The following is a 19,778-nucleotide window of genomic DNA, read 5'->3' as shown; positions in this document are numbered from 1 at the left end:
TAATTGACCTTTAATTACACTTGCACTTCCCTGAGTGCCGATGAGAATACAAAACCACTTATCACTAATAATACGCAAAACTTACTCTAAATGAGATGACCGGCACGTTAGCGCCATATCATCTCATTAACCGGCTCAAACGACTAATTGACAAAGATACGTTGCGCCGCCTCGTGAAAGCCTGGCGCCGCATACAAAACCGTAAAACAATGCCGAGAAAAATAGAGAGAGAGAAACGAGAGGAGAGAAAATTAAACCTGACCAAAGGTAATGGCTGCTTGGCAGGTGGGCTGCAGCTGAGGCGGCTAATGCAAGACGTGGCCCAGTTTTCTTTGTCGTCACGGCTTCACACTCTTTGTCGTCACGGCTCTCGCACTCTCTGTCTGGTTCGCGGCGAGAAAAGATGGCAATCCTCCCAGTGCGGCCGATCTCCTTCGCGTGCGACGATTTAGTAGTGCGTGCGAGTCGGCTTCTCATGCCTCCCCCACCACTGTCCTTCTAATCGGCGGCACGCGGCACTGCCCAGCGCGACAAGTACCGCGCGCCGAGCCTCACCGAACTACATATATTTTCTCTCTCTCTCTCTCTCTCCTACTCTTGATATTTCCTTCCCATTTCTCTTGCTCGCTGCCTTCTCTCTCTCTAGCCGCAATACTGAAAAAGAATAAAGGCAGGCATCAGACACGTAAAATAACGTGCGTCCGATGCCAGCCGTGCGCCTTTACCTAGGAAGGAGAGGGAAACAAGCACACGGTGCAGGCCATGATCAGCCTACACCGTCACAGAATGTTATTGGGTTCTGTGAAGAAAAGTCGGCTACCGTTGAATTGAATTGTACAATATCGCAATCCTCGAAATCATGCAGTAAAAATCACCAAATAAATAAAAGGGCAAAGAGTTGGTTAGCTCACCAAGCAACTCAAGATAAATAGAGCTTAAAATATATTGCAAAGTGTTCTTTGTGTAGTACTCCTCATTTTATTTCTTATTGTACTAATAAGAGAAGGCAGGGAGATTACCGCCACCGATTTTCTTTAAGCTTTACATATATGTAGAGGTATCAAGAAATATTGTACACGTGTTTCTTTTCAACGGTCTATACGGTAATTTAGGGGATAAAATAAGATCGCTAATTATATGTACTTACATTTGAGTGCAATATTAAATTCGAATTATCATATCTCATTGAAAAAAGATATCTCAACGATTCCAAATTTTTTTCTATGGAAGGACTTATATTTTAAAATGCATTAATTAGTATTGCACCACTGCCACATCGGTCTTGTTTGATTCAAACCGAGTATCGACGCAGGATTTGGCTCTGTTTCAGGTGTGATTCCTGATCGGCGTGGATATTTGGCACAGGAGGGACGGAACGAGAGCGGGAAGCGAACGAAGAAGAGAGAGAGAAGTAGTGTCGCCGGCGTGAGTCGCACATGTGTGTGTAGTCGGCGGCGCTCGGCCGTTAAGGTACCTGTAGGAAGGGACGCGGAAGACGCCGCGGAAAGCGTGAGATCGCGAGGGTACGGCTTTGACTAGCGACGTGATTATTAGCTGGATTAGCCTCGCGACGAGTGAAAGTGTGAGACGCGCTATCACCAGTTACTACCGGGAATACCATGCATTGGAGGAAAGGACCAACTGCATCGTGATCGACATATTCACCTTCTCCGAGGACAGCGTAGTCGAGCCAGCGGACGTGGACTTCCACTACGGCACTCCCTCCTAAGGTCAGGTACCCTTGTTCTTTTCTCGATGCGTGCTTCGATTTCTCTTTCTGGGCATCGTATCGGCCGGACGCGGACGAGTGGTTGCGTGCGTAGAATTCACACCACATCCACGGAACTCGCGGGAAAATTGTAAGGCGACGCTTTGTCTCCTGTGCGTTAATTCGCACGGAATAGACTAGCCCGGACTTGGCCAATGCACAAGTCGAATACTTGATGTAAATAATGAGATTGGTATAGAAGTGTAATTGACCATTCAAGAAATGATTCTTATATAACCTGTCTTTCATTTATAATTAGATAAATCGCGATTATTGGTATTGCCGGATGATTAAAGCCCTCATTAATTTTCCGCGACGAAGCGATTACGCCTTCCTGGCCTTTCCCCTTTAAAATAATTTGTGACGCAACGTTATTTGGGCTTATTTCCGATGCGAAACTTGGAAAATATAATCGAACGTGTTACAACTGTATATATTCTGTATTTTATATTTTGCCATCATGGCAAATAAAGTGGTATCAATCAATCAATCTCTCTCTGTCAGAGGTGGCGATCGTCTTCACCCGTATCCAGGTGCCGTGGTAATAAGGTGTCCATCCGCCAACTATTGCGATGATTTTCCCTGCCGGTACTCGCCTCGTTACCGTGACGATATCACGCCAAGCAACAAGCTAACTGACTTTTGGGCTTTTATTGTACAGTACGTTAAGTTAATACGTAGAATACAGAATTAAAATTTGAAATTAACGAGTCTACCCCTTTATTTTTCCTTTCTCTTACTCTAATCTTCTCTCAGTTCCTTAGAGCGATATTGCCTCTTTTTCCTACTCCAAATAATTGGTGATAAGCCGTACTATCTGAGAGAAAGAGAAACTCAAATATCGCGGTAAATTGTCGGGTTAATTTTTTAACCCGAAAGTGTTGTGAAATTGAGGGCAAATGCAGTATATGCTGAGTATGGATTGACTGGAATTAAACCAACCGATACATGCGGAAGATTTTGCGGCGAAAACAAGTCTGGTACTAAGGCAGTTTGAGCAACCAGTTACGACGGAAAGCAGTAGACAAAAACTGATCGTTGGTAGCGAATCTGCAATGACTGCCACACCGTTGGCGGCTCAAACACTGCAGAAAAGAGAGCAGGCGATACAGGCGATATCTAACGTTGCTGCTTCCCTTGTGCAAGCGCAGCCGCCGGGTGACCAAGTAGCCGAGTACGGTAGAGCAAACGCATCTTTAACGGCAGTAAACAGGCCGATAGAGAATGCGAATCAGCAAGCAGATAGACGAAATACTATCCAACCAAGCAAGCGGAGTGCGAGAACGTTAAACCAGTTGTATGGGACAATTACAGTTGTACCGCGATAGACGTATAGCAAAGAGGTTAGGCAAAGAATTACAGACGACGAAAACACTATAGCGTATATGTCTATATAGCGATACACGGCAGAGCGACTCAGACCGAGGTACAAGCTTTATTGCCGCCTCAGATCGAGCCGCCGGCTGACCACGCGGGCTTAAATACTCCGACGATTGTACTCAGAGAATCGTTACTCGATGGTGCGCGAGCGAATTCAGAAAGTTGCACGTTTCAGAGAGCGGACTTGAATAGATCGGAGAGCACAACCTACCGAGTTCCTTAAGTTAATTCGTGGGTTGAAGATTGGTAGGACGGAGTACAGGCGTCATCTATAAATAATGTGCACGTAATAGTTTCCTCTGAAGAAAGCAAAATTGAATGTTAGTCCGTTAGAAATGGCGTAGCGTAGCCAAAACGGACCAAGAACCGGACAGATATTCGTGACACAAGTACATATTGCTCAGACACAGAGAGCAAAAGTCGATTAAGAAGAAAAAATCAAGCAAAGTAAGCGATCCTCCGAAAGTAAAATACATTAACGATATACCCGCTGACAGAGTGAACGCTCTTAATACTTGGTATTTGCGTTTCGCGAATAAGGACGGTCTTAGTGCACTGAATTTTCTAGCAGGTTTAGTCGATTGTCAGCAATATTATGGCATACCTGGCGCGGAAACGCTAATGGCGATATACACTACGTTTCGCGATAAAGCTTGCACATGGTATGAGGTGAATCGTGCGAACTGGTCCTCAGTCAAAGATTTTTGAAAAAGTTTTACCAGCGAATTTTGCCGTCCCTTCAACAGAGATCAGCTCTAACTGAAGCTCAGACAAAGAACGCATGAAGAAAAGGAGAAAATCACAGCCTGACATACGATACTTCGGCGTTTCGACTCGCCGGTATCGAATAGGCGGTAGTTTGCGATGATCATCAAAGGTCTCTATCCAAAGTACAAGCGGTACTTGGAAACGAAAACATTTGTGGACCTAAAAGATTTCAAAAAAGCAGATATGGTATTATAAAACCGTAGACTGGTTGGAAAAAGTAGCAGCAATCACCGATAGCCAACGCGATGCTGATACCGCAATCATCTTATTCACAATAGATAAAGCTTTCCAGTAAGTAAAAATCGGTGGATGCATTCGACGTGATTCGATACAGGAGGTACTCGCGCTAGATCCGACAAAGAGGAAAGCGTAGCCGAAGAAGAAGACTGGTAAAAGGATCCGAAAGCAGGGAAGCGAAGTTGCCACGGCAACAGCCGAAAAGTAGCAGTGGCCGGCGACGAGCCAACTAACAACCGAAGCCGCTCCTCTTCAACAGAGGGTGCAGGTTCCGGTCCCCCCGGCTGCCATGGTAGCTCCGAGCCTGATTTCTCAGCAACGTTACCTGAAGTCGAGCACGTGCAGAGGCAACCGCGATCGTCCGTTTGTAGGTTCGTGCTTCCACTGTAAGTAGGTAGGGCACAAGAGGGTACAGTACCTAGTAATTAGAGTAGGGCATATATTGTTATAAATGCCAATAACCCGGGCATTATGCGAACGATTGCCCTAGACGTTTGTCGGAGGCTACTCTAGTATGCCAAGTTTGTAGAACCGTTGGTTTCATTTTTAGGGACTGTCCGACTTGTAATCAAGTAAGACAGGGAAACCCCTTCGCGGGAATTGTCGGCCGCTCTACGATTACCACTTAAAATGGATCGAGCGGGCTTTAGAGGTTTAAAGGGTGCTAAAGAGGAACAGCACTTTGAAGAGGAAGAGAAGGAACTCACTTCTCAGGTGTTTGATGAACTTCAAACGTTAGGTTTCGTTTGCGATAATTTCCTTAGTATAATGAAAATAGGACCGAACAGGTAAATGATGTCGCTACGAAACAGAATAACGCCAAGGCAAATCATGAACACCGAGATGCGATAATACGCGAAAAGACAGCACCAAACGACGCGCAGCAAGCGACTCCGAGCGTTACTCAGAGTTAGCTAAGCCCTTCGAAAAAGAATCAGATAGAGTTTTAATCTCGTTAATTGACGATAGATTTTTCATTAAGGTGAGTATAAGCAGACAGGTCTATACAGCGCTGCTAGATTTAGGTGCACAGGTATCGGTAGCAAGGCCGCATTTAGGTTCGTGCTTTAAAGACCATTTAAAGTCTCCCACAATATTTGTGCAAGGTATCTCAGGCAACTTAAAGTTGAAAATTGAAATTGGAGGAAAATCAGACTAGTAAGCCGCGACAGCCGTGTTTACGATAAGATAGAACTTGATATTAGGCGCGGATTTCTGGAACAAGTAGGTTATTAATATTAGATATGAGCATCGCGCGTGGCGCATGGGTAACTAAGGAGATTAGTATCAATTAGCCGAAAAGGGTAACGAAGCGGTAGATGTGTTCGTCACATGCGCCGGTCTGAGCAATTATGAACAGGCTCAGCGGAAGACAATCATGGCGCTCGTACGTCAGATTGTTCCGGAGCCTGGAAAATCGCCAGTGGTTACATGAGTTATCAAGCTTATCATCGATGTAGACAATGCGCGTCCGATTAAAACTCCGATGCATGTCACACCCGATTTTAGCGTTTACGCTGGAGGAAACAATGTGCCTTTGGAAGAAAGAAATAATTAGGCTTTCGTATAGCCAATGGTGTAACGCGCTGGTGATAAATCCGTAAATCACGCGGTAGGTATAGATTTTGTTTGGATTTTCGACCAGTAAATAAGGCAACGAAGGTAGACGCATATCTAATGCTGAAAATAGATGCTATTCTAGACAGGGTTCGCGGTGCGGTGTACCTGTCAAAAATAGATTTGTGATGATAGGCTAACGCATGGAATAATTACGAAAAGTTCACGTTTCCGAGAATAAGCGTAATATTCTGTCGTGGAGAGCCAATATATCATAAATAATGTCACTTTCATTACTGACGGTCAGTTCTCTTTAAGGTATCAACGGATTTGCCATCCTCCGGATGATATGACAGGACGACCTTTGCCGCTACTATTTGTCGCTCCACCGGTACCATTCAACGGTGACTTGGAGAGCGTTCACATGATGAACAGCGACGTGGCAACGGGCTCTTCGATCATCCGTCTTTCAAAACCAACCGCTACATGAAGTAATGCGATTCATAGGTGCGCGGCTTTCCGAATGACGATGTTGTCCATTCGGGAGGCACCCGACAATTTAACGGTGGAGACGACCAGGAGAAGAATCGTTTCCTTGCCAATGATTCAAACGTAAATACGCCGGGCCACGAGTTCGTGTCGGCAGGTTCCTTATCCAGTAGCTGATTTGTTCCGAGGAGGTTGACACGAGAAACGGCTAGAGGCCGGGTCAGGCGGGCGACAATAGAGCGCGGCGGTATTAGTCGTTTGCTCGATTCGGTAACAAACGGAGTACTTGAAATTAATATCAGCTCCAGCGGCTTAGACAGTGATGTGGAAGAGGCTCCAGAGTCCCCTCGGATAGCTCCTCAGCCCTATGTCCACAAGCAATAGGGCAACTGCTGGCACTCTAATGATTAGACCCAGCCTATCAATTGGTTCGCCGTAGCAAGCCAGCCCTTTACCCACCAGCGGAGTATCTAGAAGATAAGAGGAAGAAGAATGCCGAGGCTCATCAGAACGCGGAGAAAAGGAAGCGTTCCATCCGCTTTAACTTGTCCGCTTGCAACTTTGAGAGGTCAGTTCTATCGCAGACACCTCTGGCACTTAGGACAGCAGAAGCAATCGTTGCGGAAACGAGAGGCTCCTCTACACTGTCAGTGTCAGGGGTAAAACCGCTCGCACGGGCCGCTCATAAAGGAGCGACAAGACCTGCTGAGACTGAGGAGTTGGAAGACAGAGGGGTACCTGCTACGGTGCCTTTGGCCTCGCGGGAGGTCGAAAAGGTAGTGCAAAGAAGGTTAACCTCAACTTCGGTATGAATCAATTCCTCATCTTTGGTGGAAAACTCGGTAACCTTCTTTAGACGTTCGTATTGGTTCGATGAAGCGAAGGAAACGGTCGTGCGACGTTTCTTCTTTAAGAACTTCGTCCCAGTATCTTGGGATTCGAAGATCGACGTCTTGGCATTCCAAAGCTTCAATTGCCGCACTGGTATGCATTTTAGGTCGACTTGTCCGAATCCATTTCTCGTTCGTTTAATCTACAGCAATTGCGGAAGACTGGATGAGTTCGTCTAAGCCTGTTCGCGTTACCCTGATACCTACGATGCAGATCAGGCAGATCACAGGGCATCAAATGACGAAACACGGGAGGTTCTTGTTAAATATTTTGACGCAGGATCAATATTTAAATGTTCATGCTCGATTCACAATAACAATTGAAAGCTTATTTTGAACAATCCAATGATTTGCAAAATACAACTTGGTTACGCTCTTATATTATTTGAGTCATTTCGTGATACGCTCGCTCGCTGGCAACGTGGCAGACAGACTAAACTGCTCGTGCTCAATTTACATATTACATACGTCTGTGCGAGCGTATCCTCATACTCATACTCGCTTGTATACAATATTTAGATACTCTCTTTTTACAGCATACACAATTACTTCAAAACTAACACGCCTCCTTAGTTTTGTATGCTGTAATAAACTTAGTACAGTTATTTTTCTGACTATTTGAATTGTAATAATAATATTTAATTTTTATAATAATAGTAATAATATTTTTCTCTTAATAATAATGAATTGTTTTTCAAAACAACATTAATAACTCAAAATTTTCTTTCATAATCAAACTTAAATAAATAATTTCAATAAATTATAAACTTTAGACTTTCAAATTTAAAAGTGATCTCAGCTTTTCAAATTTGAATCTACCAAGAGCTTTTGTGAATATATCTGATAAATTATTCTCAGAGTCTACTTTTATAATATCAATTTCTTTGCCCTCATAACATTCATTGACGAAGTGATAATGTATCTCTATGTATTTTGATTTTTTAGTTAAATTTCCAAATTTTGCAATTTCTATTGTACTTTGCAACGATTACCGAAAATCGTTAGACTCGCGCGAGGTTAATGAGCGGCTAAACGAGAGGAGCCGCGTTCGGTTCGCGAGAGAGAGAGAGCGCGTAGGGGCAATGACCGGGAGGCGAGGGTCCGACCGGCAGTATGACTGTGTCACTCAGTCGGCCTGCACGGTAGCTAACCTGTTCCCGAGCCCTTCGAAGTTTTCCCGGTGATAGTGCGAGGTTGACATTGCGAACTTTGGTGTGGTGTGCTGGGTGCAGCAGCAGCAGCAATAGTAGCAGCAGTAATTGCAGCAGCCGCAACAGCAACAACAGCAGTAACAGCGACAGTAGCCACAACAACAGCAGTAACAGTAATTGCGGCGGTGTAGCGAGCAGCGAAGCGGCGTTCCAGCAATTGGTTGTTCGGATACGGTTGGCCACCGTATCCTCATCGTTCTCGCGGTAGGTGCACCTTCCCCCTTTTTATTATTGTTATAGCGAGCGATCCCGCGCAGCGTGCGCGAGGAAATTAGTTGTTGCGTGCGAGCGGTTAGTTCGCGGTGATCGCGGTTTTCTCTCTCTCTCTCATACGGTGTGCATTGTTATTCGCGCAAGCGTGCGCAAGACTCTCGGCAAAACCCCCGTGTAATTAAGTTGCATGAATAAAGTGAACGTTAGCCTTTATCAAATCAAGTAGTCGTTATTTAGTCTTTCCTTTGTCCGGAGGTCGCGTCTATATTTGTTTGTTTTGATTCGAATTCGCCGGTAGCGTAGCACGGATCGCGCGGATATCGATAGACAAGAATCGTCGACTTAGGTTCCAGCGGCGGCCGCACGAGCGCTACTAAGCAAGGGCGACAGCGCCGCCAAGCGGTGAGTTGGGGGAACCCAACTCGGAATAGTGAAGAGACTCTGCGCAGGCGCACTCCGAGACAAGGTAGGTTGATGTGCTTCGAGCACATAGATAACTAGGCGTCGTCTAGTCTTAATAAAGGTACATTCAAGAGATTATAGACTAAACGGTAGCCTGTTACAACTTGAATTATCTTCATAAATTTTAATAGGTATATTTGTTTCAATTTCGAAATCATTTAATAAGAGTTTTATAAATTTAATTTCGCTTACAGCTTCTGACAGAGCTACATATTCTGCAGAAGTCGACGACTTTGTGACGTTACTTTGTTTCTTTGTTTTCCAGTATATTATATTTCCAAAGAATCTTATTACATAACCAGATGTAGAACGACGATTTATCGAATCACCAGCCCAATCAGCGTCAACATAGCACTCTAAAATATCTGCTTTCAAATTTCTCATGTATGTTAGTTTTAAATTTTTTGTTAAATATAAATATTTTAATACTCTCCGAGCATATTTGTAATGAGTTTCATTGTAACAATTTTGAAATCTACTCAGATAATTCACACTATAACTAATATCTAATCTTGTACACGTACTGATATATAATAATGCTCCAATTAAATTTCGATATTTTATGTCGTTTGATGCTGTTTGTGTTATTTCCAAAATTAAATTTTGCTCCATAGGAGTGTCATACAATTTACTATCTTTTATTTTGTAATTTTTGGCTAAAGAATCAATATATTCGCATTGGTCTAATGTCATTTTATGTTGTTCAAAATTGTATTCAATATTTATGCCAAGATAAGTTTTCAGTTTACCTAAGTCTTTCATTGCAAATCTATTTTGTAATTTAACTTTAATTTCGTTTATTTTTTCAATTTTCTTGCCACATATTAGTAAATCATCAACAAACAAAATCAAATAAATATTCTCACCATCTTCACCGTGTAAAATATACAAACAGTCATCGCTGTTACTTCTTACAAAACCTAGAATTCTAATATATTTATCGAAACATTCATACCATGCTCGTGGACTCTCTCTCAAACCATACAAAGCTTTTATTAATTTATAAACTCGACCAGTTTTATCACCATAACCGTTTGGTTGTTTAACGTAAATTTCGGATTTAATATTTCCATTGAGAAATGCGGTCTCAACATCCATTTATTCGATTAAATATTTATTTTGAACACAGAAGGCTAATAATAGTTTTAACGTTTGAATTCTTGCAACAGGTGAATAAATATCATTTACAATTTCTTTTTGTTGAAAACCTCTTACAACTAATCTCGCTTTTTTAATATTATTTGCTTTGTTTGTAAATACTCATTTTACATCAATTACTTTTTTATCTTTAGGTTTCTCGACTAGTTTCCAAGTTTTATTTTTATTAATACAATTTATTTCTTTTTGCATAGCATTTTTCCACAATTCCGATTCATTACTACTTAAAGCTTCTTCATATGTTTTTGGACTATTAGCATTAACATAATTTACGTAAATATAGTATGTTTGGCTTTCGCCGTATCTGTCGGGTTTTTGTTTTACTCTTGTTGACCTACGAGGTGTAATTTGTTCATCACACTCAACATACTCATCGGATTCATTATCAATACTTTTATCTTTTTCAACTTTTGGACTTAGATTTTAAGATTTTTTAAACTTCATCGTCTTTTACAAAATCTACATGTCTTTCAACTATTATTCTATTACCTATTAATACTCTATAACCGACTTTCTCGTAACCAACAAGTATACCAAAATCTGATTTCCGATCCCATTTTGAGTCTCTTTTACTTTCAGGAGTTCTTGCAAAAACTTTGCTTCCATACAATTTTAAATTTTCAATATTTGGCCTTTTACCACGAAATATTTCGTAAGGACTTTTATTTTCAATAGTGTTCGCAATTGTTCTATTTTTAAGATAGCTAGCTGTTAAAACTTCTTCAGGCCAATATTGTTTATTTAAATTTGCTTCTGACATTAAACAACGAGCCGAATTCATAATCGTTCTATTAAAGCGTTCCGCCGTACCGTTTAATTCATGTACATAAGGTGGACAATTGTCCATTATGATTCCTTTTTCTCTAATCAAGTTAAAAATATCTTTATTTAAATACTCTTTTCCATTATCACATCTTAGATATTTTATTTTATTACCAGTATGATTCTCAACTTTATTTATGTAATCTAGAAAACATGTGTACACTTCATTTTTTGTTTTTATCGTATAGACAATAGAAAATTTGCTGTAGTCATCGAGAAATGTCAAAAAATAACTTGAGCCATCATAACCAGTAGTTTTATGTGGTCCATTTAAATCTGTATTGTAACATGGGACAAGATCAGGCAGCGGTAGGCTAATTGACCGCTGCTGACTCTCTCATGCGCAATGAGCACTATTGGCTCTCGCGACGTATTTGACAAACTACAGGTCACACGATATTTTCATATTTTGTATTTATTTCATGTTTCCCTGAGTCAAGGCCATATGACGTCACACCACACTTACAACACACTTACCAAGTACACACAAACAATTACCAAGCCCACTCTCGGAAGCTAAGTACAACGAGATGAGGGGCAATGCTAGCAAAGACGGAGAAGAAAAGGAATTCGGCAGAGAGTTCTAGGCTGCGGTCAACGCCGGACGTTCTAAACCCGCGCTTGTCTTACTGCGCCGAGATAACGCTTTCTCCGGCATTCTAAATTGCATCACAAAGTCAGTCTTTGATTAGCTAAAGCGTGCCTCATTCAATCATAAGTGATCACGTTGCATTGTTTGCCGTTATCTTGCCTAACTGATCAACTACCGTCAAAGGTCTTGTTCCGTGTTAATCAGCGAGCTTGTATCAGTAAGTGGATTACCCGAGTTTTATAAGCAATTAAGGTAACAGTCATCTCAAGCTTATTAAATTGCTTCAATCGTTCATGTGTGTGACTCAAATCTTATTTTAAACGGAAACTTGACTAGCGGCGAATCAATTGTATCATTAGCGATTGTAAGTGACCTCGCGCTATTAGAATATTTTGTTTTCCTCTATGCCTGGCTTGACTACCGTACGGTCAAGCCGAAGAGAGCCAAAGTCTCTAAATTACAATCTTGAAATATTTAATTTAATTAGTCGTCGAGTTAGTCGAGTAAGTCGAAGCTCATTATCTTGCTAGTACTCGTTCTAACTCCATATTAATTGCCTAATTTAAGTAACGATTATTTGTTTGTTCAATTTATAATAAATCTTATATTTATCATTTATTTTAATTTTTATTATAAACATTTAATTGTATGCAATCCCCAGTTCCTTATCCCATTCTCTCTAGGTAAATTCACAGGAACCTGCTCCCGCTCTTCAATATTAGAGCTAGCCATATCTAAAGGAGAGGCACTGCTCCCTCACTTCCCCTCAGTGCCTGGCGCCCTTGCGCTAATCGCGTGAGTCATCGTACAGTTTTTGCCTTACCGTAATTACGCTGTTATAGTATGTACAATTTCTAGAATTCTACTTGCTCCACTACGATGATTTTTAAATGGCAAATTATGCATTTTATTTTGTAAACATGTTCCACATTTTAAATGAATATTTTCTAGATTTTTGGGTAGACCATAAACTAAATTCTCTTTACACATTTTATTCAAATAGTTAATATTTATATGGCCAAGCATTCTATGAAATTTTTCTTTTTCAGTCATTTTGTTTGTATTATAAGAAAATGAATTTTGAATGTCTATTTGACTCTCAAGTATATACGAGGTGTGTTCAAAAAGTAAGGTGACTTTTCAAATTTCACGGGCAACGTACTTTCGATTATCGATTTTTTTGTTTTGTTATGTTGATACACTCTTCTCGAACATCTGTACCAAGTTTCAAGTGTATAGCATTTTTTGTTTGGTTGTAAGAGGCGTAAAAGTTATAAGTGTTTTGCGTGCTCGGCGATTTCTTGCTATCGAAAAATATGGATCAAAGGATTAGCATCAAATTTTGTGTAAAAAATAAAATAAAGTGCTCCGAAACACTTGAAATATTGACGGTGGCATACGGTGAAACTGTTCTGAGTAAAAAAAATGTTTACAAGTGGTACAAACTCTTCCAAGATGGCCGGGAAGATGCCAACGACGAGCCTCGCTCTGGACGCCCAAGCACGTCAACAACTGATGAAAACGTTCAAGCAGTGAAGAAAATTGTTCTGGAAAATCGTCGAATGACTATCAAAGAAGTTGCTGAGGATGTTGGTATATCGCTTGGCTCGTGCCATGAAATTTTTTCTAACGTTTTGGGCATGAGACGTGTGTCAGCGAAGTTTGTTCCGAAATTGCTAAATTTTGACCAAAAGAACCGTCGCATGAGCATCGCTCAAGAACTGTTGAATGACGTCAACGACGACCCAGATTTACTCAAAAGGGTCATAACTGGTGACGAATCATGGGTATATGGTTATGATATCGAAACCAAAGTCCAATTGTCCCGATGGAAGAGCCCAGATGAGCCAAAACCGAAAAAAGCACGCCAAGTTCGATCAAATGTCAAAGTTTTGTTCACTATTTTCTTCGATTACCATGGCATGGTGCATCAGGAGTTCTTACCATATGGACGTACGGTCAATAAACAGTATTATCTTGAAGTTATGCGCCATGTGCGAGAAGCAATACGAAGAAAACGCCCATAATTGTGGAAAAACAATTCATGGCTTTTGCATCACGATAATGCCCCTGCTCACTCATCTTTGCTTGTGAGATATTTTTTGGCCAAAAACAACACCACAATCATGCCTCAGCCACCATATTCACCGGATTTGTCCCCATGTGACTTTTTCTTGTTCCCAAAACTAAAGAGACCTATGAAAGGACGGAGATTTGCAACGATTGAAGAGATAAAGACTGCATCGCTGGAAGAGCTCAAGGCTATACCGAAAAGTGCTTATGAGAAGTGCTTTGAGGATTGGAAAAACCGTTGGCATAAGTGTATTATATCTGAGGGGTATTACTTTGAAGGGGACAACATAATTATTGATAAATAAATAAATATTTTTTCTTAAAAATATAAAGTCACCTTACTTTTTGAACACACCTCGTATAAACCATTTGCCTTTTTTGCTATACCAATAATTTTATTCGTTTTTTTGTAAATTAATGATTGTTCTCGAATTGATACGATTTTATAATTATCAGTTATTCTTGCGTAACTGAGTAAATTTTTGTCCATTTCTTTAACTAAAAATACATTGAATACTATTACTTCATGTTCAATACCATTTACATTCGAATACATTAAAACTTTTCCAGTTTCTGTGACCTTTAACGGTCTGTCATCACCTACTTTAACACATATAGGTTTATTTAATTTCGAATATTCAATAAAGTATGATTTATCATTAATTATGTGGTCGGAACAGCCACTGTCAAGTATCCAATCTACCTTTTGAAAACCATTCACACAAACATTATTGCAATTTTTATCTTTACTCATATATTCAAACTTATTTTCTCTGTTTACTTCTATTCGCTTAAGGAACGTCTCACTTGATCGATTTTCTTCTTGATCGTTGTATGTATACCTTGCGTTGGATTGATACCAACCTTGACCACGTCCTCTGGTCCCATTACCTCCAAAACCATAACTTCTTCCTCTATTTATATAAATTAAAATAAAATTAATTTAATTTAATCTCTAGTTGAAATTTTGTTGATTTTGTTGATTGTTGTCGTACCCTCGGCCGACGTTATTGAAAAGGCCTCTCGCTTGATAATTTCCGTCATACGGACGCCGGTGGAATTGTTATTGTTGTTGATGAGATTGTTGTTGTTGATTATATTGTTGTTGATTGTACTGGCCACCTCTTGGCCATTGGGCTATTGCACCTCCTCGACTACGACACTCTCTTGCATAGTGTCCTCTCTTGTGGCATTTGTTGCACTCTACATCACGAGCTTCGGTTTTAAACACACTTGATTTTACATTATTGTTATTAGAACTTTTAAATTTAGTCTCATTCATGAATATTTTATTTTTCACATAGTCACACGTTTTATCTTCGTCTTTTAAAGTGTCAATTAAATCACCTAGATAACTTAAAGAGTCTGGAAGAGTTTTTAATAAATAATCAAGTTTTTCAGGTTCATTTAAAGTTGCACCCGCACTTTTAAGTTCTTTAATTAATTTTTCGAACTCTAGGAAAAAGGTTTCTGAATTTTCAAAGTTTTTCAATTTAAGTCTATAACGGGGTTTTGACCCAGCGCGGGTCACTCGTTATAAAAATTACGAGGGGATTAAAACAGCTCGGTGTGGGCCTCGTAATAGGCTGCGCAAAGCCTAGCCCAGCAGCAACAGGAACGTTGTGGTGCAGCGTCTATTACCTTGGCCCGCGGAGAGCGTCGTGTAGTCCTATGGGCGCTTTGGAACAATCACGAAATTCGGGTGCGAAAGCCGGACGGAACGGGATTGTTTACGATAGGTAAAGGGAAGTGCAAAAGAAGAAAACAGATATACGAATAACATCGAGTTTACTACGGAGAGTAATATAAAATTAATACGCAGCGTAAGCGGTAGAGAGAGTGGCGAAAAGCTAGCGAGAGAGACACGTATTCGAGAAGGTACTTACAATAATGTCTCGGCGTTAGCCCTGCAGGCGATATCCTCAGCCTCGCACGTGGCTCGCGATGACGCGCAGTGTGCAGCTCTGGTGCAGTCAAAAGGCGTGCGGCCTTAAAGGCTCGCGCACGTGGTCGCAGGAACTAGCCCGCCAAAGGCACTAGGTGCAACCTCGGCACCGGTATCTTACACCGAGTAGACACTCGCGTATTCGCAGACAACCGAAAAGTCAGTCACAAAAGGTTAGTCACGGAAAGTCGGATAACAAAAGATCGCAAGCACGAGTATAGCCGCTCGTCACACGTCCACGTGCTTCGAAGTCGCCGGTACAAGAGCGAGTCCTTATCGCGCGCCTCTGCCCTACTCTCCTACTCGCGCGCGTCGCGCCGGCCTCCCAAATTCTCTCTCTCTAGCTCGCCCTCTATTAGCGCTCTCTCTGACTTACCTTTGGCTGCCATACATGTGGGATAATTATAAAACAATTATATATATAAGAATAATTATAATTATGTATGGGGAGAGAGAGACATAACGAGGGTCTGGCCGCTCGTTATAAGTCTATCAAGTTTGTTTCTCACAATAATTTGTAAAGCAGTTGGTGTTTTTAGATACACGTTATCAAATTTTTGCATGATTTTAAACGCACTCGTTTCATCACCCACGAACTCTAATTGTTTATTAGATATACTCGAGTATATATAGTTCATTGCTTTAATGTTTGATTCATTCCACGCTATTGAATCAGTGTCTTTCTCTGTTTTCTCACGTGTCGCTTGGTCTTTACATTTTTTCCACTCTAAATATAATAATAATCTTTTTTTCCATAAACTGTAAACTTGACCATCAAACACCGGTACTTTAATATCTTCTGATTTAATCATTTTTATTTGGTATCGTAACACGTGTTCTTTTTACGTATATTTTCAACTTTTAATCTTCGCGCATCTCATTTAATTTGTTTAAATTGAAAAATTTCTTTAGTTTATCTTCACATTAATATTTTTGTTTTAATATGTTTGGAAGTTCGATTTTTCTCTTTAATTTTTATCGCCACATTTTCATCGTTCATTAATTTAAAGTTCCCCTTTTTTCAAAATCGTTTAATCTTTAATTTTAAATCACACTTTTGTTTATAGTCCCTGTTGATTTGTTACTATTTTATTTCTTTTCACTTAGTTCATAAACACGTGTTATCTTAACAACACTTTTGGCAAACCACGCTCTGCTACCATGTTAAATATTTTGACGTAGGATCAATATTTAAATGTCCATGCTCGATTCACAATAACAATTGAAAGTTTATTTTGAACAATCCAATGATTTGCAAAATACAACTTGGTTACGCTCTTATATTATTTGAGGCATTTCGTGATACGCTCGCTCGCTGGCAACGTGGCAGACAGACTAAACTGCTCGTGCTCTATTTACATATTACATACGTCTCTGCGAGCGTATACTCTTTATACAGCATACACAATTACTTCAAAACTAACAGTTCTGTAGGTCCCTGAGGTGGCTCCGGTTGTTTGGGTGCCGTCGATAAGGGGAGAAGCCAAGGGTGTTGCACGGAGAACAGTACAGAGCACCCTTGGATATACGACCGACGAACCAAACAGAAAGAAACCTTGCCATCGCATCGGTAAGAGAAAATGCAGTATTTGCGTTATTGGCCAGGGAGCCAAGGTTCGGGGGAAGAGGTCGTGATGCAGGAGATGATCGCTTCGGTCCCCGCGGAAACGATGGTGGACGAAGTAGCCGAGACAGCACAACCGGTAGCCATGGAAGCTAGGGGATGCGTCCTCTCCACGGTAGTAGCTCCTCTTGTTTCGGTAGCCGAGCTCAGAACTCTCAGGCTCCGGTATGTGGAAGCTGCGGAGCAGGTAAAGGAAAGGTGAGATGTCTCTTTAACTAAGATGTGTGCGGTAACAGTAATTCGCATTTACGTTCTGGGAATTTCGATTGGTTCTGTTTAATTCGGTTGTTCATTCGTTAATTTGCCTCTAGTTACATTCTAGTTGTTGCCAAAGTTAGACATAAGTAGTTAATAAGATATCTTTAAGGAATCTACTTAAGAAGGATAGCGTCCGCATCGGGTTACTGATCGCCAGTCGAGAGGGAAGGGTTGAGAGTAAGTTAGACTGTTCGCAAGTGTGAATATTAGCCTTGGGAGTAAGTGTGATGGTAGCAGGCGACGACGTTTTGTCGTGCCCCATCCCTCCCCTTTCTCTACTCTCGGCTGGCCTAGCAACCGATGCAGGGCACATTTTAAGAATGTGCCTAATGCGATTTATTTCTTTCAGCGTACTAATGATCGATGAGCCGAGAGAGAGGCTAGATAAGGCGACACTGAGTAAGAAAAGGAGAGAGCGCAGAAAGAAAGAGAAATAAGGGATCAAGAGCCGGTAGTAGTTCACGGTAGGCACGTGACTAATTAGCAGCGTTGTATGCCACCGTGAAATTAGGCCAAGAGGAAATGCGTCGAGTGTAGAGATAAGAATGAGTTTAGCAGTAGTCAAGGACGAGTTGCACGAAGGAAATGTTAAGTATGAGGTGTGTGAAGAGCTAAAAGTCAGCGATTGAGCGAGAACAAGGATAGTCAGTCAGGTTGGAGAGTCAGTCAAGGAAGGTTGTTACAAGCAGAGTCGAGCACGAGGAGTAAGAAGAAGCAAAGAGGCGATGAAGAACAAGAAGAAGTCCAAGACGAAGCTGCTCATCGGGAAACGGACGACGCGCCTTTAAGGAAAGGTGTCCTGCCGCTTCCCGATCACCGAGGTATCCTGCTGAGTAACTAAGTTCAAATGCAAAATGGAGAGTGTCAAGAATAACAAAACTAAGTTCAAATGTCTTTCTAGAGTTTTCTCTCTCTCTCTCTCTTTCTCTCTGCCAGACGTGGCAATCGTCCTCGCCGTATCCAAGTACCGTGATAGTAAGGCATCCACCCACCAACTATTGCTACGGTTTTTCCTGCCGATACTCGCCTCGTAACCGTAGCGATATCACGCCAGGCAAAGAGCTGACTGATTGGCGGCCTTTCATTGTACAGTAGCTTCAGTTAATGCGTAGAATCTAGAATTGAGATTTGAAATTAACGATTCCACTCTTTTATTTTTCATTTCTTTTACTCTAATTACCTTTCAATTGCTTACAGAGATATTGTATCTCTTCGCCGCCACAAATAATGGCTGACGAGCCGTACTATCTGGTTACATAGTTGTAAATATTAATCAGAATTACCAGGCCAAATGGGCCGTCGAAACCATACCATAGGAGGGTTTTCAGCTCCAAGTAATGTAGGAACACTAACGAGAGAATGGAAACTGAAGATTTCTGAAAAACATAGTAAAGTGTTGAACTTTTCCTAGTCCGACTAAACAACCTTCGACTGGATGCAGACTTGACCAAGTATAAGAAGTTATATATGATCACTGAAGTGCTGGATGAAATATTCTCAAGCTGATTCAATAATAACAAGAACGCATGTAATAATTACCAAGAGTTTATAGCCAATGTTTGAGACTGTTTCGAGATTAGCATACAACAACAAAGGAATCTACTGATAAAAGTCTAGAATTAATTTTAATGGGACGATGAGTTGGTTCGTAACTACGTTTTTATTTTCAAAACACTAATGATTCAGCTATGACTATGGCTATTTTTTCGGGGTACATATGCTTTTACTATAAGAAGGAAGACAAATGAATTTAATCCACGTGTCGTTACCCTACGATCAGATACCAAGTATAGGAACAATAATGCAACAGACAACACCTCCAAGTTATTGAACACAGTTAAAATTTCAACCACTAAAAAAGGGATGACGGTAGTAGCTATATTAATTGGATCAGTTGAAAAATTTGATAATATTGCTAATCTTGATACAGTGAAGTAGGCTGATCAGCCAGCGAATTCAACTAATACGACTGTATTTCTCTCTCTTTTTCTGAGTATTATAGCAGAGTGACAAAGTCTACGAAAAAATTTCAAAATATCGATTTTAGCTAATTGCTGTAATACTCACAGTAAAGAGCTAGAATTTAGCAAACAATGCTGCTCTGATTATAGTAAAGCAAACAAAGAGATAAAAACCGGAATGATATGAAGCAGCAATAGAGATCACGCATACCGGTTTATTAAGAAAGGAAAGAAACAGCGCAATGATCTCAGAAAATGATAACCATTCTCAAAGAGCATACGTTAAAGAGTAATGTTAATAATGAGCCATTAGTTAATCAAAACAATTCACCCGTTAAAGCCCATGCTAAAACTGGATTAGATAGCATCA

General features: G+C 40.8%; 1 protein-coding gene across 4 annotated transcripts in view; it reads left to right on the top strand.

Moving 5' to 3' along the window:
• The window catches only part of LOC131675389 (anaphase-promoting complex subunit 1), an 896,320-nt gene that overhangs the window by 823,684 nt on the left and 52,858 nt on the right, over positions 1-19,778 (top strand). The window lies entirely within an intron of this gene.

This window comes from Phymastichus coffea, unplaced genomic scaffold (genome assembly GCF_024137745.1).
Source record: "Phymastichus coffea isolate CEN01 unplaced genomic scaffold, Cenicafe_Pcof_1.1 PCOF00001, whole genome shotgun sequence".
Classification (NCBI taxonomy): Eukaryota; Metazoa; Arthropoda; class Insecta; order Hymenoptera; family Eulophidae; genus Phymastichus; species Phymastichus coffea.
The sequence above is the reverse complement of the archived record's forward strand: the minus strand, read 5'-3'. Positions and strand labels throughout refer to the sequence as shown.